The 24,457-nt window shown below is 37.8% G+C and overlaps 1 protein-coding gene across 3 annotated transcripts in view; it reads right to left on the reverse strand.

The window, feature by feature from the left end:
- The window catches only part of slc9a9 (solute carrier family 9, subfamily A (NHE9, cation proton antiporter 9), member 9), a 290,228-nt gene that overhangs the window by 75,512 nt on the left and 190,259 nt on the right, over positions 1–24,457 (reverse strand). The gene's annotated exons all lie outside the window — the stretch shown is intronic.

The raw sequence follows: 24,457 nt of genomic DNA on the forward strand, positions 1-24,457 counted from the left end.
CTTCCATCCCCTTAACCAGTTTAGTTGCACGTCTCTGCACTTTCTCCAGCTCATTAATATCCTTCTTAAGGACTGGAGCCCAAAACTGCACTGCATACTCAAGGTGAGGCCTTACCAGGGGCCTATAAAGGGGCAAAATTATGTTCTCATCCCTTGAGTCAATGCTCTTTTTTATACAAGACAGCACTTTACTTGCTTTAGTAGCCACAGAATGACACTGCCTGGAATTAGACAACTTGTTATCTACAAAAACCCCTAGATCCTTCTCCATTAAGGAAACCCCCAACACACTACCATTCAGTAGATAGTTTGCGTTTATATTATTTCTACCAAAGTGCATAACTTTGCACTTATCAACATTGAACCTCATTTTCCAGTTTGCTGCCCAGTTATCTAATTTTGTCAAATCGCTCTGCAAAGCGGCAGCATCCTGCATCCTGCAATTTAGTGTCATCAGCGAAAATAGAAACAGTACTCTCTATGCCCACCTCCAGGTCATTAATAAACAAGTTAAAAAGCAAAGGACCAAGGACTGACCCCTGCGGTACTCCACTAACCACACTGGTCCAATTAGAAAATGTTCCATTTACCACCACTCTTTGTAATCTATCCTTCAGCCAGTTCTCTATCCAATTACAAATATTATGTTCTAGGCCAATATTCCTTAATTTGATCATTAACCTTCTGTGAGGTGAGGTGAATACATGGCAAAAATATGGCAACTTTTCATCCATTTTCTTTCTAATGTGTCTGTGTTTGCATTATGCTGCCATCCCTACAGAAGGGTCATTTCCCATAGATTCAATTTTAATCAAATAATTCAAATTGTTTTTAAATGTTTTCTTTTTTCTTTGTACATTTTACATGATCCTAAGCTGCATGAATCAAACACAACCCTCTTGGGTTCATTTAATGTTTTAATGATTTTTTTTAGTAGATTTAAGGTATGAAGATTTTAATTATGAAAACACCAGGTCCTGAGCATTCTGGATATTGTAAATTCCAATATATTAAGGGTTCAGGATTGGCCAAATCCCTCAGAAATCAATGTGATTCAGCCAAAATCCTGAAATTCAATGCAACTCTGATTTGTACAAACTCAGGCTATTACTGTATCTCTCCACCCAATATTTCTTTCTAAAATAATAGAGGAAAACCCCTTTTGTTAATCAGACTTCAGGACCATGGAACAATCCCACATTATCATTTCAGTAATAATGAAAAAACTGTAATTACAATAGCATTTTATTGTACTTCGCTGGCGGGGTAAGGGTGGTAAAATAATGTATATAATGGGCTAAAAGGACAGGCGCCATTGAGCACCTACAGTACTAAAAAGCCTTTAATGCAGAACAAACACAGCAGTCGTGGTTAAAATATTAGCTTTATATAAAACTGTTCTGTAAACACCTCCATTACTGGAACCCGGTAATAGCAGAGATGCATACTGAACTCATTATATTTAGAAAGTATCAAAGTATTGCAAGGTTTTAATAACATTATGCATTTAAAGATATTATTGTCCTTGATGTTTTACACTTGCATACATGGAATCTGTATTTAAAAATAAACAGAAAAACAGTGATCCATTATATCAGCCCTTTCTAAGCCTGGAAGAATGCTTGTAAGTTGATTTTGCAATGTCCATAGCTGAAGCACAATGCTGTGTATAAACAGAACTGTGTACTGTAGAACAGCAATTGTCCTCCACATTAAAGGGGACAGTCATAACCACTGTCACAGACAGACAGATAAAACATTTTGTATTTTCTGTGGAGACTGATTTACTGGCATAGCTGCTCAATTGCCCAAGTGCAGTTATCAAAATCTTAGGATAAAGAAAGAACACCACCCAATACTTCAGTTTGGGGCATGAGTCTGCTTGATTCTCTCCCTTCTCCCATAAGAATTCATAAGAACTCACTCTCCCTCCCTGATCTAAGCCACCAGCCTCTAGAGCTGCAGCAGGAAGCTAGGAAGATTAAACTAAAATAGCAGCTGCTATCTTAAACAAACAGAGGGAGCTTCTAGAGTTGTTTACTCAGATATGGTAAAGCTTTCTGCTGAATAAATATAGTGTTCTAGGTGGCTCTAATGTTGAAATCTATTGGTAGTAAAATGCCAAAATGACTTTCATTCTCCTTTAAAAGGATACTGTCATCATTTTTATGGTATACTTTTTATTTCTAAATTGCACTGTTTACATAGCAAATAATTCTCTACCACTTGAACCAACAAATGTATTTTTTTAGCTGTAATATTGGTGTGTAGGCGCCATCTCAGTGCATTGCGCCTGAGTCTGAGCTTTCAGAAGGAGCCAGCGCTACACATTAGAACTGCTTTCAGGTAACCTATTGTTTCTCCTACTCCCATGTAACTGGAGGAGTCCCAAGCCGGACTTGGATTTCTTACTATTGAGTGCTATTCTGATACCTACTGGGAGCTGCTATCTTGCTCCCTTCCCATTGCTCTGCTGATCGGCTGCAGGGGGGGGATATCACTCCAACTTGCAGCTCAGCAGTAAAGTGTGACTGAAGTTAATCAGAGCACAGGTCACATGACTGTGGCACCCTGAGAAATGAAGCATATGGCTTGCCCCATGTGAAATTTCCAAATTAAATATAACAAAATCTGTGTTTTTTGAAAAACAGATTTCAATGCAGGATTCTGCTGGAGAAGCTCTATTAACTGATGTGTTTTGAAAAATGACAGTATTCGTTTAAGACCATAAAGTCCTAGATGGCAATTTAAAGTAAAGGTAAAGTATATAATTTTTGCCCTGATGTCGGATCCATTTGATAGTCATGGTGTATTTACCCTATAATAAGGGAACCATTTAGTGCTTTTTGCACAGCTTATAATACACACCCCAAGTTATACTGTTAAGTGTGATCTGTAGGTGTCCCCCCTGTGGATAAAAGTGACTTGTGAATGGCAAATATTAGAGAAAGGGCCAGCCAACTCCAATACAATTCTTTCCTGAGTTAGAATTGATATTTGAATGCAATGTGATCATCTATATCTGCAGAAAAGAAAAATATAAATTAAAGTCATCTTTGTTGGAATAAATCAAAAATAATAATTTTCAATTATTCTCTTTGGAGAAGACTGAGGTATCGAGTCTGAGATCCTAGTGCCAATTGTTGGTATTCTCGTTTGTCCAAAATCTTACATTGTGGCTGGTGGAGACTAGAAAATGTGCTGGCCAGTCAGTATTGTAATCCTCAGATCAGGAATTACATTTGATGGCATCACAGTTTAGTAGTTTGCTAAGTAAGGAAACATACTGAAGATTTTTGATAGATTTTTGGAATTCCAAAAACTGCATGTGATTTAATCAATAATTTCATTTAATTTCCTTCTCCAACTTATATGATATTCGTTCATTATTCATACCAACAATTAATTACAACTGGAGTCATTTAACCTTCATTATGAGATAAAAGGTGTGATTAATTACTGTTACCACAAGGAAAATCCCCAGACCCTTACTTCAACAAACATTAGTCCACCCGTGCTAACTGCTATTTAACAAATACTAACCGCTATTGTAATCTACATAGCACATTACTACCAATATCCTGGATCTACCATTGTCATCATTGGCTACTAGTTTTCATTAAGGAGTTCTAGACACAGCTGAATGAGGTGTCCTCTTAGTCACGGAAAGCAACCTATTTGATTTACAGCTAAAAAGAAAAAGCTACATAATGCAGCCCCCTGGTAACAACCTATTGACTTTTTATGTGCCCTTGTGGCCAGAATTCATCATCAGGCTTGCCTTGTCCTTTAAACCAAAGTGACTGGGACCCTACTTTGTAATATGTCAATCTGAGATTTTATTAAAACCTTAGAGACTTTTTAATCAAACACTTGAGAATTGTAACATTTTTAAAGATTTATATTAAAAGTTACATTTTAATTTGGCAACCAATCAGATTTCATTCTCCCACCAAAGCTATTGAGGAGATGGGGATAGAAGGTGTAAAATAAAGGGGAAAGGAAATGCAAATCTCTCGTTGCATTGTGTGCCATGTTCATAGACATAATTTATATACAGCGCCGTCTTCACATTATCCGTTGTTAATGTATTTTCTGTGTGACAAAAGAATCTTATATTTGTATATGTTCTTTGTCACATCTATTGTACGTGCTATCATTTAGTCATTTTCTAGGTCTCTTAAATGTCATCTTAGCATCCGGATAGAATCAAAGGAAACCCATCAGTGCAGAAATGTTAATGCATTTCCCAAAGATGCTTTTGATGAATCAGCCGGTTCTGTGTTTCCTATTACTGCTGTCCCTTGTGGTGATGTGAAATAAACCCCATGAGGCATTTTCTTATACATAAAGCAACTATGAGAATAAGCTTAAGGCCTTGCACAGAAAACTGCATGACAGACATATTTTAGGTGGAAAGTAGCAAAGCACGCAAAAACAATTTTAATGAATACAGAGCTTTTAATCTCTAGCATCAATTTCCCCGCACTGAATTCAAGATAAGCTCCTTGTCCCAGTAAGATCCATTTTATTATGTAGCAAGGCTTTAGCTGCTCTGCAATATGCTGGCAAGTGGCTGCTGGGTGTGCCTGGCTAAGTGTAAATAGCTTGTGGTTGGTTTCTTACTGACAGTGCTGAGGAATACACGTTGCTTTGATTCCTGATTTAGAAGGTGCCAGTGCTTGATGTGAAAAGCTATTTATTTAGACAGGTATGAGGTGGATGAGTGGATTTCACTCTGCCTGTATTTCTTTATGTGAGATAAAATACCTACAGCTTGTGCTTTTCCTGTCTACAAACACAGCTCGGCTTTGTGCAGATGAGGACACGACACACATAACTAATACTCCAGCTTCATTTATTACCAAAAAGTAATAACTTTAACCATAAACATATTTACTAATAAACATCACAAACAATATTATACATGAATGTAAGCATAAGCTGCTGAGGGCTGCGTGTAATATATGGTCATTCATTATCTTATTGCATAAATCAAATAATGGATAAAACCCTACTTTTTAAACTGCAATTCAAAAGTTACACAACATGTTTCCAGTCTCGACCCATGTTGTGTTGTATAACAGGTTAAAAAGCACTACAGGGTTTTGTCCATTATATGATTTATGCATTGATGAGCCCTTGTATGGGTGTGGAATGGACTGAAAATAACACAAATAACTTGTGGTCCAAGGCCCAACAATCTATTCTGCTGTTTGGATTCATCAACTCAAGTTAATATCAGACTCAAGTCCCAATCTTGAATCAAAGCTTCTAAACGCGAGCTTAGTGCTATGATTGCCAAACCTCTTCACTTAATTTTTCTGGATTCATTGAGGTCTGGCATGGTGCCGAGATACTGGCCGTTATTTAAAAAAGGATCCCGTTCTCAGCCTGAAAACTATAGGCCTGTTAGTCTGACATCAGTAGTAGGAAAGTAGTGGAAGAAAGTAGTGGAAGGGGTAATAAAGAAGAGGGTACTTGAATACATTGCAAATCACAATACTATAAGTTTGTGCCAGCATGGTTTTATACGTAACAGATCTTGCCAGACTATTTTAGTTGCCTTTTATGAGGAGGTGAGCAGGAACCTTGACACTGGAATGGCAGTTGATGTCATCATCTAAATTGGGAAATTGTGAAGTTGTCTAATTCCAGGCAGTGTCATTCTGTGGCTACTAAAGCAAATAAAGTGCTGTCTTGTATAAAAAAAGGGCATTGACTTAAGGGATGGAAACATAATTGTGCCTCTTTATAGGTCCCTGGTAAGGCCTCACCTTGAGTATGCAGTGCAATTTTGGGCTCCAGTCCTTAAGAAGGATATTAATGAGCTGGAGAGAGTGCAGTCCCATAAAAACGATCAGTGCACCAGAGGCTGCTTCTTTAGATTAGTAGAATGGAATAGATTTACCAGTAGGCTAAAGTAGGGTTAGTAAGTGAATATGCTTTATCTACAGCTCTGCTTAAAATAAAAAAGCTTTGTAACACAAGCTCAGTTTATTATATATTTTGTTTTTATGGGAGACTTACAGAACCTGTTAAATGTGAAAATATTCAGACACTGTGTTTTTATAGGAAAAATGACACATGACATTTGTTAGCACCATAAAAATAATGCTAAGGTGTGCAGACTTTTTACATTTATTATTGAAGATTAATGATTCTTGTTACAATATACAGTATGTGAGGAGAGGAATGAATAGCATGACTACTGCTATTCTATTGTAGGAAGCAAAGGACACCAAAATAGGAGAGATAGCAGCCTCATTTCTGGAAAATAAAGAAAACAATTATTGGCAGGAAGCTATTAAAGAAAATGTCCAGTGCCACAGACAGCATGAATAATGGGCATGGGTCAGTGCTAGCCAATTAGATCACCTGAAACAACATGGCATGCTAAGTATTCATGCTGCAAAGCAGAGATGTCTAAAAGCCTTAGGTAAAACTTTGCTTTTGTTTTCTAAAAAAGTTTAATGTTTCATTGTTCTTTTGAACTTTTGTCCAGAGTTTTTATAAATGAACACTAATGTGCAAGTTGTAACTACAAGGATGGCCGACATCAGCGGCATAACTACCTCATGCTAGGGACCCCTGCCAAGAAATCTGCAGAGAGGCCCAACGTATACAGTTCCCACCTTACTTGTGTCCCTGCTACCCACCAGCTCGATCCGCCTGCAACTTAAAGGAAAACTATACCCCCAGAATGAATACTTAACCAACAGATAGTTTATATTATGTTAAGTGACCTATTAAAGAATCTCGCCAAACTGGAATATATAAATCAGTAAATATTGCCCTTTTACATCCTTTTCCTTGAGCCACCATTTAGTGATTTTCTGCCAGCTAAATCCTGTCATAGCAGCTAAGGCTGACAGATGAACCTTGAGTGTCCTGTACTGTAAAACCTTGTTCAACCCCTCTTGAAGGAAATTTGTGGCAAAGAGGGAACAGATCCTCCCAACTGGTTCTGACCAAAAACCTCTCCCATACCCTGTATTATGTGTTAGAAAGAAGACTTCTTGGCCTGCAACAGGGTTGATATTACTCCTTTGGAAAGGCCTTGGTCTTCCAGCCTCTTCTGCTCAGCCTCCAAGCCACCAATGAAAGAGAAGACAGATATGGATGAACTAGGGGGCCCTGGAGAAGGAAGTCCTCTCCTAAGCAGCAGCAGGAGAAGGAGGTCCTCTCTTGAACAGCAGCAGCTGCAGATACTTCTCTAAGGCTTCCCTTTTTTTCTGGAGATCTTTGAACAAGAACACCTTGATTTGAGATAACTCTATCTAATAACTACTGATATTACCCATGTGTCTTCTCCCACTGATCTGAAAAACTTAAAACTCTGGCCTCAACATTTCGAAGATAGTCAGGAAGATTTTTTTTTTTTATAGGGCTGGTCTGGCTTACTTTGACCTTGGGAAACTGCTGGCATTAGCCCAGGCAAAGGGTCTTGCTGCTTCCTTATGGCATGATCTGGATGCACCTGTTGCACCTCTACCAGTTCTAGAACCTTAAGAAAGACAGGACTTTTTCTTCTTTTTTCTGTGGAAATATTAGAGTTACTGCTGGATAACAGACAGCCCCAGTCCTTGGTTCTTAAGGACCAAGAAATCATCTATTGTGTTTCTTTTTATCAAGATGATTAACTGAGTTCACCACTGGATGGGTATCCCAACATTTTGTATCCTCTCTCAGAAAAGAATAAAGCCTAGAGGAAACAAACTGTTTTGAAACCCCTTATACCACTCGGACTTGATAAGATCTGCCACTTCAGGAAACATGACAGCAGATGGCAACACTTTTAGTCTAGGAGTTTACTCCGCAGAAGACTCAACTTAACCACTTAACTGCTTTACTCAAGGGTCCTACTAGACTCAGGTTATTAGGGAAAAAAACATCTCCATTTCCAAAGGAAAAGAAAGACATGCTCTCTCTATCAACGTATACTAAATGATCCTTAAAGGACACCTTTAGCCTTAGAAATACCCTGCTTCAGATATGCAGGCCAACAAATCTGTAGATACAGAAAATAGGGGGGAAGGAATTATAAAAACATTTAATATAAAAATTAGCTAAACCCACATCTCTGGGGAAGAAATAAAATAACTCAAAAAGTGTAAAAAAAAGGGATCTAACATGCGTCCTGTACACAGGAAAAAAAGAGAACAGCATGCAGAGAAGATGCCAACCATATTGCAAAAACTAGCTTCTGCCCCTACAGAGAAAAAACACCAATAGTGAAGAAGAAATGGAAGGTACATGCAAATTAGATGAACAAATGCTTCTCCACCATAAGCAAAGAGGGCAAAGTGGGTGCAGGAAAACACACCTCTGGAAACACCAATCACTGCTATGTATGCACACTACATAGGCAGCTGGAGCCTTGAATCTTGAATGTGGCATTCCAAAGCAACAGCCATTATGAGAAGGGCAAAGTTTCTATCATGAAAAAGTCGGAACCTGCTGCACAATTAACCTCCTTCGGGGAGATTACCTTAGTGTCTCGTGCTTCAAAAATTTGTAAGAAGGATCCAGACATTCAAGTAAGTAGAACAACCCTTTACACAAAGCCCTGCAGTCCCACAGTCAGGGAACCTGACTGCCCCACAAAAGGTACCAGCCCTGCTGGAGGAGTGGTTTTATAGCTTGTGTAGGGAGGGACTTTCTGGTTCGAGTATGGGGGCAGGGAACCTACCCAGTATTTATGTTGACATATAGTGGCTAGAAAAAGGGGGAAAGTCCAGGAAAATGTACAATCAGGGAAATGCATTATGCATTATATATTGGTGGGACCACAAAAATACAGTATAAAATGAAGTATGAATGAAATGTAAAATTGAAGTTTCACTGTAACTGCTTTCTGTTCTGCCAGGACTACTCTTTGAAGATGGCAAGTGATTTGCTTTTGTAGGCATGGGTGTCAGATGCAAACAATCCTGTTAATTGTTGGTGAATTCTCCTGTACAAAAGCTAAAACTGTATGCAGGAAAGGACAAGCAGGCGTTGATCAAAAGCCTTGCAAAATACTAATTTGCCTGGTGCAGTAGCATGTGAGATTATAAAAGAATGATCTGTTACTATTAAATTTTCACTCCCAAGAAAATATAATGATGTACAGTAGGATATAATACACATGCAGTGCCAGCAGGGACAACCTTGCAATTTTTCCTTAGGCTCTCCATGAAGAGTCACATAAAAAAGCCGAGCCATTGCTCATTAGCAAGCTTGTGGCTCTGTAAAGTGATTTGTTAAGCTACAAACTTGGCATTTCAATAACCTGCCTGGTGACTTCTTCATTTAGCTCTCTATAATGAAATGGATAGCGCAGTAAGCACGAATCCTGGGCAAATCTATTTGGCTCAACTTAAAGAAGCAATGACTAATTGGATTTTATAATATATAAAGACACGAGGAGTGCCATCTCAGTGTAAAGCCATTTATATATTTATTAAATGTATATAAGTAGCACTTAGATGTATAAGATAAATATATGAGCACGGGCCATTATTTGGAGACCAATTAAAACAAAATTATATATATAAAACATTATCTTGCACATTCTAATCTATGCACAATATCCTACTTATTTTATATACATTATCACAACTACAAAAATACACAAAAAATACTAAAAGGTCACAAGCAATACAGGTTAATATAAAAGCAATTAAAAAAAGCTGTGAAACTACAAACACCTTAGAAAATGACCCCCTGCCTGCCCTGATGAGAAAAAATCCATAGTAGGGAGATCATGGAGATATCTACCATAGCAATGTTTATGCAGTACTAGACAAAGTCTAGGGGGCACATTTACTAACCCACGAATCCGAATTGGAAAAATTCCGATTGAAAAACGAACATTTTGCGACTTTTTCGTATTTTTTGCGATTTTTTTCGGCGCCTTTACGACTTTTCAGAAATTGTTGCGACTTTTTCGTTACCAATACGATTTGCGCAAAAAAACGCGAGTTTTTCGTAGCCATTACGATGCGCTCGTATCTTGTCGCGACTTTTTCGTATTGAGCGCTCGTAAGCGGCGGGCGAAACTTTCAGACTTAACATGATTTTGGAAGCCTCCCATAGGACTCAATGGCACCCTGCAGCTCCAACCTGGCCCAAGAAAAGTCACCATACTGAAGCTTGAATGAATCCGAATTTTTCGTACTCGGCGCGAAGGCTACGAAAAAGTCGCGACTTTTCGCGCAAGTAGTAACGCTACGAAAAAATCGCCAGATTTTGCGCAACATTCGGAATGGCAACGAAAAAGTTGCGTCAATTTTCCGAAAAATCGCCAAATACCGATCATTACGAAAAAAACGCAATCGGACGCATTCAGCCCGTTCGTGAGTAAGTAAATGTGCCCCTAAGCATCTACACAGGCTAGGTTACATAAGCCAATGAATGAACAGAGTTGTATTGTTTTACACTAACACTTCCTCTGTTGTAGATTTTCCTGTCGTGATCTGTAAGTGAGCACACAGAACAGCCCATGGTGTAAAAGGAAATATTTACTCATATGTATAGGCTGGTTTGGTAAGATTATTTGATAGGTGACTTATTAGGGTATATAGTATCTCTTGGCTAAGTTTTCAATCAAAGAGTATAGTTTACCTTTAACTACCTGCAATGGAAATTGCTGGCTATCGTTAAACTGTGCTCTGTGGATGCTATAGGCTACTACAGGAAGACCGAGAAAATCTTACTCTGACTGTATAAATATCATTGTTGTCTTGTATCCTCAGGGCTGGATTTTGTCACAATGTTAACATTTCTGAGCACATATTAGCTTTCCCCATATTACTTCATTCATTAATTAGCATTTCCGTTTATCCTAATTTCAATTAGTACTTCTCCCAATAAATATTTCTGTGAAGAATGCTCAGCTAGCCTATAATTACTCACTTGCTGATTACAACATTAGCAACATCAGCCATCTGGGTAAAATAAAGGCATGAGTAATACTGCAGCATCGGATTCAAAGAAAAGCAAGAAGCAAGCAAGACCACTGCTCTCAAAAGGACTGAACCAATCTTGTTCTGCAGGGATGGACATTAACTGAACAAAATAAAACTAAACTAAAAAACTACTCTTCAAAATATTAATGTACATTAAGGGGCCCATTCATTAAACCACAAATTTTCGCTAATTAAAAGCATGATTAGAAAAAATTCGGAGTAAATTCAGTTGCATGAAAATATTGTGGTTGCGATCCAAAAGTCACAAAATCTTCGTATCCAAATGATCATAAATGGCCGAAAAACCTTTCTGGCTTTGAAACTTCAATGCATGATTTTGGAAGTCTCCCACAGGACTCAATGGCACTCAGATCCAACCTGGCCAAAGGAAAGTCATGATACCGAAGCTTGAATGAATCCGAAATGGTTGTAGTCTTTGCAAAAAATACGACTTTTTTCGTGGAAGTTAATGAAAACCATGGAAAAGCGTACTACTTTAACAATATTATCGTGGTCATTACGAAAAGTTCTAAAAATTAGAAAAAAATACAATTTTTTCTGGAAAAAAAAAAATCATGGTTTAATTAATGGGCCCCCTAAAATTCACATATAGTTATAAGTTAAAAGCCATGTTAAGATCACCCTGCTGATTAAAATGAGGAGTCTGCCATTTCTGGGGAATGCTTCAGTCAAAAGTTATAGCAGTTAAAAGGTTTGATAATGGACCCCCAGTCCTGGTGGTTCCTGGACAATTTCCCCTTTCGCCCATTTATTAAAATGGCCCTGTATGTAAGGCTGACAATAGCAGACAATCAGCTAATAGAAATAACACCATTGCACCATTCATACCTTTATTAGCAGGAATACAGTCAGAATTATATGGGTTGCATCATATACTGAAGGTACTGGATCCTACTGGATATTGGTGCAAGTTGACCGCATATGGATGGATGTGCTGCTTGGCATATTAGGTTGTGGGACTTTCCTAAATCTTACAAGTACATGGTAATTCATCACAAGGTCTTTGACTTCAATAAATATCCAGCTCTTTGCAATATGAGCCACTGTATGCTACTAATGGGTTGATTTATTCATTTTTGTGGTAACAAGTTGTAGGGATTCACAAAAATCCTGGCATTTTAGCAACAGCAGTTTTCTTCCACAAGAAGAAAGCTTAGTTGCAAACTATCAAAGCAAAATCCAAAACAAATTATAAAATCTCATTACAGAAAACCTGCTGAGATGAAACTGAGGTGAAACATATCAAGATCACATTTCTTTTCTGTGATTTACATGAATATCAGCAAAACTTGACCTTACAAATTAATCAGCCCCTAGGTGACCAGGGAAGTTGCTGCCGCAGGCTACAGTGGTTCACAGGGACAGAGTAATGAAGGGATCAAGGACAGAAACAATGGAGAGTGTCAGGCAAAGTAGGTAATTCTATAATTTACCTACAAATCTACTGGAAACATTGATAAGTCTCTCGCTTGCTCTCTCTCTTCACTTTTTGGAGGTGGGCATAGAAATTCAGGGCATTCACTTAAGAATTGCATGTTAACCTTCTGCAGCATCTAGTTAGAACTAAAAATATCTATCCTGAACATAAACTGGTCTAGAACATTTGAAAAAAGAGTGGCCTTTCAATAGGTTCCATTGCAAAGCAGCCATCAGTTTTGTTAGCCCTACTCGTGAGCAGCATTAGTCATGTATCTGGTGCAATTTTTTGTTGAAAAGAAAAATATACCCGAAACAATTTAGGTCTCTATAAAAATCTACTGCTCATATGTAAAACCCTGCTTCATATACAGTAAATAAACCATTTTCATAAAAATATACCTTTTTAGTAGAATGTGCTATTCCTACTGAAATTTTTGGCAGTCAGTGGTGGATTGACTGGATAGGCCAATTCAGTCAAATCAAACAATACTGGTATTTATCACTGTCTGAGCCTTCAGGATTGATGATCTCAGATTATCCAAAATAATGACTGGTTTGAGATGTCAAATATATTCTATAAGAGCTTCACCTTCACACAGTTCATTAAGTGCTCCTGATTTCTCTCTAAATCCGGACAGAATACTGCTTGACAAAGCGTGGCACAATAAATGGTGTAACGCACTTTAAATGTGTGTGTGGTTTTTGTATTCTGCACTGCTGAGATATTTAGTACCACATTGTTATTATTAATAACATTTCTTTATAAAGCACCAACATATTCCACAGCGCTGTACAATAAGTGGGTTACATACATTGGACATACAGAGTAACATATAAAGCAACCAATAACCCATACAAGAGGTGAAGAGAGCCCTGCCCAAAAGAGCTTACAATCTACAAACCACATGCTATGGAAACATTTTTACATGAGTTTTTTTTTTTTTGTCCTCGTTAAATAAATATCCATAACAATCAAGAATTAACTTTTCCTTTAAGATCAATCAGTGCTTCATCAATTCAAATCAGATTATTTTAAATGATAATGGTGCCAGCATTAGCCACCGTTCACTGCAAAAAAAAAAAAAAGCATACAAAATAAGTATGTAAGATCATTTGTATTGTGTCGGTTTTTGTTTCAAACCACACAGTGAGGAATAGGCAATAAAATAAGAACTTGCATTTTTCTTAAAAAATAAAAAAATAATAAAAACCTCCATCAGCAGAACGCTATCATCCATGTCTGTGACTGCCATATCTTCAGCTTCAAGCTATCTGCCTCTGAAAGATAAATCCCTGTGTTTCACACTTTTCAAGGTCCAATAGTCAGTCCTGCTGACTTTAGCAATGTAACCTTTCTCAACAGAAAGGGTTTAACTTAAGTTTATCTTCCAGACCAAGGAATTGTGCTGTGTATCTGATAGTTCACCGAGGACAACCAATGTCACAGACATGCAACATTTTTGGCTGACATGCTTATGTTCCCATACCCACAGGAAGAAATTAAAGAATTGTTGGGAAAGTTAATGTTGAATTTACAGAAAACGCATCATCTTTTCGCAAATCCTCCCCCCCTTAATCCCCAGAGCGGACTGCTGCTGTCTGAAATGATATATTATTATTTGACCTCTTTGCCAGTGTGCTTTCAAACTTATTGTTGTGAAAAGCAAGACGCTTGCTAGCAGGGCACAGCTTCAACAGCCCTAGTAATGTAACTGCTTTTCACAGACCAAATAGCATTTTGTTGGTGTGTGTACTCTAAGGGGCCAATTTATCAATGCCTGAGATAAAAATGTAGTTCAGTCTATACAAAAAACATGCAGATCCTGCAGATTGAGATTTTTACATATTTATCCATTTATCTTGCATCTTCTCTGTTTCCATATAGAATGAATTTGAGAGCTCAAAGATACCAAGATATATTCAGACTGAAGGGTACATCAGACTGTGTTAAAAAAATCCTTTCTAGAGTTGCTTCACCATTAAAATTCTGAATACAAAAAAGTGAGAAATATTCTATGAAATTTCTTGGTGTTACATGCAGCAAGAGAAATGGAGAAGAATTTTAACAATTGTGCTTTTATGTGAATGTACAGGGAGTGTGTGTGTTTTTACCTACTTTCATGACACTTGAGAACATCAGGAATATCAGGAGTCACCAGCGGCTGCATCACAGAACTCTGAAGTGGATGTGCTTAAATGTTACAGAAAGGGGCTATATACATTTCTGTGCTGTGTTGCATAGTTGCAAAATTAAAACTAGGGATGAGCGGATCTCAGCAGATTTGCTTTATACTTAAGTTTGCTGCTTGTCATTTTTGTCTGCAAAGCTTGCGCCAAGCAGCAGATCTCTACTGCTTGGCACAGGCATTGAGGGCAGAAATGACAGCAGGGGAAGCAGGAGACATGATTGGATTGTATCTCCTTCTCTTGGCTGTCATGTCTGTGGGCAAAGTTTGTGCAGAAGAGGAGATCATCCCTGCTCCTCACAAGCATTGCTGTTATTTGTATCCTCGATGCCTGTGCCAGGCAGTAGAGATCTGTTTGGCACAGACAGAAATGACAAGTGGGAGATGTGATCCTGATTGGATATCCTGCTGGCACTCCCTGGGTTTACAGCTTTTGTGTATTTTCTGCGATATTTTAGTTTATTTTCCCAACTTTTTTGTACTCTGCAACAATTTGTGTGACAAAATCATATTTGTCGCAATGAGTACGAAAGTTTTGGAATTCAGAGTGCCATTGAGTCCTATCGGAGGCTTCCAAAATCATGCACTGAAGGTTCGAAGTCAGAAAGTTTTTTGCTCCGTTTACAATCGTTCGGATATGAAACTTTCGGAACTTTTGGGCCGTACCACGATATTTTCGTATGACCACGATGCAAATTTCCGCGCAATTAACGCACATCAGAAATTTTTGTATTTAATCCGAATTTTTCCTAAACGTACTTTTTAATGTCCGAAAATTCGTACTTTGAAAAATGTGCCCCACAGATTATGTTGTGAATTCATCAGTGTTCATCAGTGTTGTAGGTTTTTGCTCATGATTTCACTTATATCGACAGCAAGTGTGGTTTGTTAAGTGCAGTGTCAGGCACAATTTGCCTTGTGTTTTTACCCGTGATGCATTATTTTTTTTCCAACAATTCCATCTTCATTCAGGATGCCACTATTTCCAGTGTTTGATGTCAAAATGATGACTGCGTGTGATCATTGGGTGTATGTGTTACGACTATTGACACAGGCTAATGTGGAACTCTGAATTTACCATATCTTTGAAGTAACAGTAGCTTCAGAGTTCCTCAGTATCAAGTGCAAGGAGCAGCTTTAGAAGCAAGTACCTTAAAGGACATGCAAACCCTACATTTTCCTATCATGTATATAAATTGGGCAGATTTCCCTCTCACCCAAACTACACCATTCATATTGTATATATCCCCTCCATTCTCCAGCCACCACATTTTTTTTAAAACAAATAGCAGCTTTCACCTGGCAGCCATTTTATCTCACACATAAACATGTTTCTCCAGCAGAGTGCTTAACTAGAGCAGAGTTTCTATGGAAACCAGTGATGCCATCTTTTCATTGGCGATTAGACTAGAGGGTGTGTTTAGTAACCTGAGTTAAGATAAACTGAGCATGCTCAGGAACCAACAGCCAAAGTAAATTCCTAAGGGAGAGGGTGGAGTGGGTTAGGGGAGGAGAAGGAATCCCAAGTGATTAAGGGGATGGTGCAGCCTCACTATTAAGCTTTCAACACCCAGAATGGCAGGTATTTAAATATTTCAAAGAGGCTGTTCACTGATTAAATTTTTTTGTTGGGGGGGGGGTCTACATGTTCTTTAAGTGAATGGCAACAATTCACACAACAACTTGGCCAACTGTAAATAACCCCTTGCAGAAAGCCCAGCAAGAAAGAAGAGCAATATCCATCAATGAATATCACTTGGGACCAAACCCCATACTTTCTACATACAGCCAAAAATATTGGCACCTTTGCACCATTTTCAAAAAAACTCCCAAATTAATCTAAAATACACCAATAAACCAACTGCTGAATACGTTTGGAAACCTTGTTTTGTTTTGGAAACTTGACATTTTCGTGTTTCACTATTCACAATTTTCTTTTTCACATTGTTCCAGTTCTCACAGATTTAAAGAAAGATATGGCTGTCAGTTGGGTTTATTTGGCTGCATGGTCTGCTTCGGCAGGTAGTCAGATTTGTGAATATATTCATATATTTGTAATTTTCTCACACCAGACAGATTGTATAACTACACAATATAATTATATTTATATTTAAAAGTACCAAAAACACTAGCATACATGTCTGCAACACAGTCCTGAAATCTGCTATGGAGTATGTGCTTTATTTGGGTCACTACAGCAATGGTTAGTACAGGAGATAATGCGACATAAGAAGAGAGGGTAGAGAGATTTGCACATATTACTGACTTAATGGAAGAAAAGAGCAAGAACAGACCATCTCAACGTACTTGGCAACTTGCAGTAGAAAATGAGCATTATCCAGGAGGCATTAATGTGAAATGTTACAGTAACCTGACAGAACTGCTAATTCAGCAACATGCTAAACTGATGTCCTGAAAACAAAGTCATCAGAATATACTATGGAGGACATTCCAGATGGGTATTGGGTAATAAAAATGATCTATCTCGAATTATCTATCAAGAATGTGCGGTAAGTACAGGGCTCTGTTGTGGCCTATAAACGCATGGACACCTATGTGCCACCCTCAAAAAAGGACCGGATCATTATCTCCCTCATGACATGGGATTGGTGAGGGAAGCAGGGCTGTATTCATAGGGGGAATTAAGGAAGGACAGGATACAAAATATGAAAACATGGCAGCCCCTGTGCCGCACTTAGGGGCTGATTTACTAAGACACGAATTCGAATCCGAATTGGAAAAATTCCGATTGGAAAACGAACATTTTGCGACTTTTTCGTATTTTTGGCGTTTTTATCGGCGTCTTTACGACTTTTCGGAAATTATCGCGACTTTTTCGTTACCAATACGATTTGCGAGAAAAAACGCGAGTTTTTCGTAGCCATTACGACTTGCGCGAAAAAACGCGAGTTTTTCGTAGCCATTCCGAAAGTTGCGCAAAATCTGGCGATTTTTTCGTAGCGTTAAAACTTGCGCGAAAAGTCGCAATTTTTTCGTAGCGTTAAAACTTGCACGAAACGTCGCGCCTTCTAAGTTTTAACCCTACGAAAAAGGCGCCAGATTTTGCGCAACTTTCGGAATGGCTACGAAAAACTCGCGTTTTTTTGCAAAAATCGTATTGGTAACGAAAAAGTCGCGATAATTTCTGAAAAAATCGCAAAATACCGATCATTACGAAAAAAATGCAATCGGACGCATTCGGCCCGTTCGTGGGTTAGTAAATGTGCCCCTTAGTATATGGCCCTATGATGTTTAATGAAGCAGAATATTCATCTAAATGCTAATTATTCTCTAGAATGGAATATTTAGGTGAGTGGTATTTAACTGAAAAGCATTGTCAGGCTGAGTAAAATGCCCAATAAAACAGAATGTTTTGTGAAAATTGCGCTTCAACACACATTGAGTTTACCTGAACATTCTGTTTTAGTATTTATTATTTTTTCCTGAACTTTGCAGTAACAAAGGGCTTTAAGCTGAATATTCCATTTAATTAACATTCTGCATTAAGTGAATATTCATTTTGCTTAAACAGGCACAAATTAGAATACATTATTTCAGTAAACATTGTGTTTTTCTAAATAGCCAGTACTATGAGGAAATGAAAGTGCCCTGAAAGCATTTCCAATACGAGGTTCACTCGCTCTGCACTTCTGAGAATGTAGCATTTCTACAAAAATGTGCTATTTTTATTTGTACCTGTAGTTTTTCTGCAGGGCCTTTGGGGGCGGTTCATAAATATGTATTATTTAATCTTCCATGAAACATATATTCCATTTTAGCACAAATGTCATTTTAATTCACATATAAAATTCAGTTTATTTGAACATTTACATGCTCATCGTGTGTTATAATACATCTGCATCACCTGATCATTCAGGCTGACTGAGCATCCCAACGTGGCAGCATTTGCATTCTGTTTCTCTGAGTATTTCATTTATACAGAATTTGTTTAAATGCACTTTCCTTTTAGGTAACGATTGCATTTACCTGAATATTCGTTCACAATTAACATTCCATTTAAATTACCATTACCATTACAATATCATATTCCTTTATACAAATATTCAGTGCCAATATAATATATTATACCAATTTTTTATTTAAATATTACAGTCACAGACATATTTTCATCCCGACAGTCTGATACTTAAGGGAGAACTAAACCATAAAAATGAATATGGTTAATAATGCCATATTTTATATAATAAGCTTATTGCACCAGCCTAACATTTCAATATCTCTATAGTAGTAAAAATACAGGTCTTTATTTTTGTGCACAGGAGATCCCCATCTTGGAAAGTGTCAGTGACACTGCACATGCTCAGTGTGCTCTTGGCAGCTGTTGAAAAGCTAAGCTTAGGGGTCAATGCAAATTATCAAGTAAAAATAAGTTTCACCTGTCATATAACCTGATGCTTCAGGGCTGATTATTAAATTGTGGCGCTAATTGCACTGGTTTCAGAGCTGCCATGCACTAATAATCTGCATTATTTACTAATCAACCTTATATTGTAAAATTTCTATTCTATATACACAGTATATTGTGAGTTGGCCCCTAAGCTCAGGTAAGTGACAGCAGCACAGAGCATGTGCAGGGAATCAGCAGAAGATGGGGGGCTACTGGGGCATCTTTGTGGGCACAGATCTTCCCTGCTAAAGGGCTGTGGTTGCCTTGGGCTGGTACAGAAACCCCAAACATAATGTACAACATTTCTGCCCTACTTCTTTAGTTAAACTTGAATTCTCCTTTTAAGGCTTTTGATTAGTGATGAGTGAATCAGTCTCATTTCGCTGAAAAATCCGCGAAACGCCAGGAAAATTTTTGAAACGGCGTAAAATTCACAAAATGCATTTGTCACGCAACTTTTTTGTTGCATGCGTCTTTATGCCATTATGCCTATTTTGACACAGCTGCTCCATTTTGTCACAACTGCAAATGGGCAAATTTTTGCTGAAGTTTTGCAAAACAATTCTCCAATGGCAAAATGCGGAGATTCGCTGCGAATACATGCCTGGTGAAAAAATTTGCTCATCACTACTTTTGATCCGTGGGGAACCAGACAGTAAGAACGAATGGAAGGCTGGCAGACATGTCCCCATTACATTACAAGTAACATTGGCTGCCCTGTACATCATTTTCCTATGGTTGGCAAGGTTTACGTTCAGAGGTGACTTATTCAAATATCTAATAAATATAGCTAATAGTATATAGCTAGCAAAACATATGCAACAATAACTTCTTCTGAATTTTACTTTCCTATTTAACAAATAAATGGTGATTCCTGCTAATCTAACAACTTCTTGTTTAGCACACCAGCTCCTTAAATGTATTTGAAAAGACTGGCCATCCTCTTTTTTCAAATAAATGTGCTCCTTACTGATTTATTTTTTTTATATCTCATTTCAGTTTGCAATCTGCTCAGAAAGCTCTGTGCCAGTGCAAGAAGTGGCATGATGTATGCCAGACAGATGGAGAGTGGCCATGACTGCCTGTAAGCATGTGCAAGTGTTTAATGGAAGACTGATTTGAAAAGGTGGATGTGAGGCGGAAACATGCCAAGGTCGCTTGAAAGTCATGATTAAATCCGTGTTCAAACAAATCTTGATCACTTGCCAGATTTTGAAAATCTGAACGCGTGCGGCCTATTCTCATTCAGTTTAACTTATTCAGCGCCACCAAGGGCTGCAACTCAGAGGAAATATATCCCCTGAAACTGTGCAATCATGGAAAATGTAACTTCCAGTTGTCCTATGCATTGCTAAAAAACAAACATCCAAGGCACCTTTATATTTATATTCATTTCCCTTGCTAATTCAGACCTTTAGATGAGTTTGCCAGTTGTATAAATGTGTCAGATGGTTCTAATATAGTGCCATATGCCACACCAAGCTGATTTCTTTTGGGATGTAGGCCAGGTAATAAATGCTATTCTGATGATTTAAAAGTTTAAGAACAACCCCTCTGAACTTTTGCTACATGAAGAGAAAACATTAAAGAAAAGGAAATCGGCTAAGGTAACTTGAGATTTCTGTATATCATTGAAACCCAAAAACACAGAATAAATAGGGGGAGCTCTGAATAAATTCAATAAATAGGGGGAAATCTGTGATGTAAGGGATGATTTGCTACACTGTTATATATATCATATTTTCACATGAGAGGTGACAATGTTTAGTGGCCTGTAAAAAGTAAAAAACACAAAGCACTCCTTCCTGACTTGCTCATTCATCCAGGTCATTGTATATCTGTAGTAATAAATCAAATCAACTGGACTTGCTGTGTTTTTCTTGAAGATGTTTCACTAGTCATCTGGCTTTGAGAAGCAAGTCCAGTTGATTTGACTTATTACTACAGAGATCTCTTTGGACTGACTGGTGTTAATGCCCAAAGCTGCCTACTGAAAAGAATGGTATTTGACTGTTCAAAGCAGTTCCACAAATTTAGACAAACTGACACCACATTCATAGCACAATAGGGGGCTATTTAAGCAGGATTTCTAACCCAGGCGCCCCGAGGCCCCCCCATTCGTCGTCAACCCCCCCCAACCCTGGCACACATACACACCCATTTACACTCCAATATGGAGCAGCGGGCAGAGGTCCCCATTGCTCCATATGGGAGCAAAATTTTGTTGCGGCGGGGCAGCATGCGGGCCTGGGCAGGCAAATTTGTGCTGCCCTAGGACCGGGCCTTTGTGGCCTCGCCACAAATCCGGGCCTGTATTTAGTTTACAACCACACAGGATAAAGACATCTCACTAGTAACCACATAGGGTCTAGGTGCACATGTCCCAGACCTACAGCTCAAGGAGGGAGAATCATTCCATGGATGAAAAGCAGGAACCCACAGAGAGGCGCAGTGAAGAAACTGCACACTTTATTTTAAGCAAACAAAAGACATAGCATAGCCTTACGGGTTTCATGCACTGAGCACGTAATCATGGGCTGGACAAACACAGTTTAGAATACAAAATATATACCCCAAACCAAGCAATCGATATAGTACATAATAAAACTAATAGGACACAAGGGGGACAGATATTACAAACTTAGAATATGAAAATGTAAAAGACAAATAGATAAGCATCTTCAATTGAAAAGTTTCAATTGAAACTTCCTCTGTTTCGATAACTGAATCAATTTGATACACTGGGTGTCAGGAAACTTTCCTTCACATTCAGAATCAAAAGTATTGAATTGCTGGGAGTCCCTCTAGGTAGCCAGTTTGATATTTTTAAGTCTGCCCCTTAATCTTACAACCATGGAGAATATCAATAGACCGCTAAGATCCCAGTGGGTAATTTACTGTCTGTAAGTAATACAGTGCACCAAGCAAATGAATTAAATAAACTTTGTTTTGGAAATGACCTAATGGCAGTGTGCCAGGAATTACATTACAAGCAGAGACTTCATGTGTTCCATAATATTCCAACCAATCTAAAGCATCGTGATTTCACTTTCTGTATTGTGAAGGCCAAACTGGTACATTGGACACATAAAAGGGCACCAGCTGGGACAACTTACCTAAATGTTATTGTTTCTGCATTAAAACATTTCTAAACAATCCTATTTATGTTTTGTACCACTTAAGTTTCCCAATAACACATTTGCTCTTCACTTTCTTCTTTCTCTGGCTTTAGATACTGTGACATAGAACGGTCATCAAAAAATCTTCAGCCTTATTAAACATGCCCCATCCGCATCAATTGAAACTAGTCCTTATGAGAGCAGGGCACAGTTCTAACATTATAACACATTATTTTTGAAGTGAGTATATGTGTCTCAGTTTGGAGTTCAGATATTCAGATTAGCCAGGCTTTAAAAAGGGATAAAGGTCTGTTTCTAAATTATATTACATATGTGACACAGGAATTAATCTCTTATATATAGATATACTGTATATATATCTTTTTATATAATGCCTTAAAGTCTTAGCCCACAGGGTTACTGGTGAGTATGGCACCCTGTTTAAAAGAACAGAAGTCTTCTTGTTCACCTGTCTATGGAGTTCTTATCAATTTTTGTTGTGAGCAGAGCTGCAATCCTGAAGGTAATTATAGGAACCCTAACTCTTCAGCAAGGTGGATTTTCTTGCCCTTTAAAGGCCAAAACTCCTGCAAAGCCACACAATTCTTTTGAAAGTGTCAGCACACTTTTTTGAAAATTCATTCTCATGAAGAAGAAAGATTACATAGCCATAAACACCGAGTGCTGGCACCTATCCTTAAATATAAGGTCAAAGAAAAATCTCCCAGTGTAGGGGTGGATGGCTAAAAGCACACAAAGTCTAAACCATATATTTTTATTTTTATCCTGTGGTCTGCTATAACACTTTCCAATGTCTCAAATGGAGGGAGTAGAAAGGAGGAGTAACATCTTTGTGAGAAAAAATGCACCTTTCAGACATCTCTCGTTCATATTCCATTTATAACTGTGACATAATGGTGTCAGCTCATTCATAGCAGGAAAGATGAAAAAGCGGCTCTTTTCACTCAGTAACACCATCTTTAAATGACTGTATATAAATAATAACTTCTTACCATCAGCAGATGCTTTTCATCATTAACTGTTCTACAGTAAATACTGTGACAAAGCTTGTCTTTTCCCAGTTTTCTCTAATGATTATGATATATTATGGTGCTGTGGTACCATCATGCATATCCTATTTATCTTAAGCATTTCCATGACAACTTTTAAGTTTAGATGCACCTTTTTAGGATTTCTGAGTATTTTGGGGGAATAATTATAATGCATTATATATGGGACCTCTTATCCATAAAGTCTGGAAAACTTTCTGTAATTTGGATCTTTATATCCTAAGCCTACTAAAAAATAATGTAAACATTAATTAAACCCAGCACAATTGCTTTCCTCCAATAAGGGTTGATTATATCTTAGTTGGGATCAAGTACAAGGTACTGTTTTATTACAGAGAAAATGGAAATAGTTTTTAAAATTTGTAATTATTTGAAAAAAATGAACTCGCTGGGAGATGACTCTCCCGTAATTTGGAGATATCTTACCCTATACCTGTATATATAAGAATATATATGATTTTGTACATATTTTTTTTATTGTGCACAGATGTGCTGCAGACACTTATATATATAATCCAGCAGAATCATACACTGAAAGTAATTTAATCATAACCTCGTCAATGCCATTATCCAAGGGTGAGAAAAGGTGGGACGGAAAGGGTGCAATAGTCTATCTTGGGACCCAATGACCGGTCCCATACCTGCAGCACTGGTCACTAGCCACAAAATATTTAATAACCACATTTCTTAGGGGTAGCCATAGGTATCCAACCAGCTCCAGGACTCTAAAAGAAGGGTACTTAGTAAACAACAGCAAAAGAAATGACTGAGAAGTGTGAATACTAATGTTAAGAAGTCAGTTACTATATGGAGCATTTGTAAAGGACCAGTAAAGTCAAAAGGTAAAAATATGCAATTAAATAAAATATGCAATATCAACAAGATCCATATTTTACATGAGAGGTTGTCATTTTATAGTCCTGTAGAGCATCATAAATACCATTTATCCCTGTTTATCTTTCTGCATAAGAAGTAAACCCACTGTATACTATACAGTGTATCTGATATTTGCTGTGGCAACCTGTGCCTTTGTGCACTATTCAAATTGAATGGCCATCTCCATGGATACCCAGCAGATTTTAAATATGAACTACAGCTATAGTTCTGTAGCAAACCCATATATAATACAATACAATATTACCATTGGAGGGTAAAAATAGATTTAATTTAAATGCATATAAAACAATTTCATTTTTGGTGGTCCCTTAAAGATGCAACTGTCATGGAAGAGTTGATACTCACTTAACATGGATGAACAAAAGGTGACTAGCTTAAGAAAATA

Source organism: Xenopus tropicalis, chromosome 5 (genome assembly GCF_000004195.4).
Source record: "Xenopus tropicalis strain Nigerian chromosome 5, UCB_Xtro_10.0, whole genome shotgun sequence".
NCBI lineage: Eukaryota > Metazoa > Chordata > Amphibia > Anura > Pipidae > Xenopus > Xenopus tropicalis.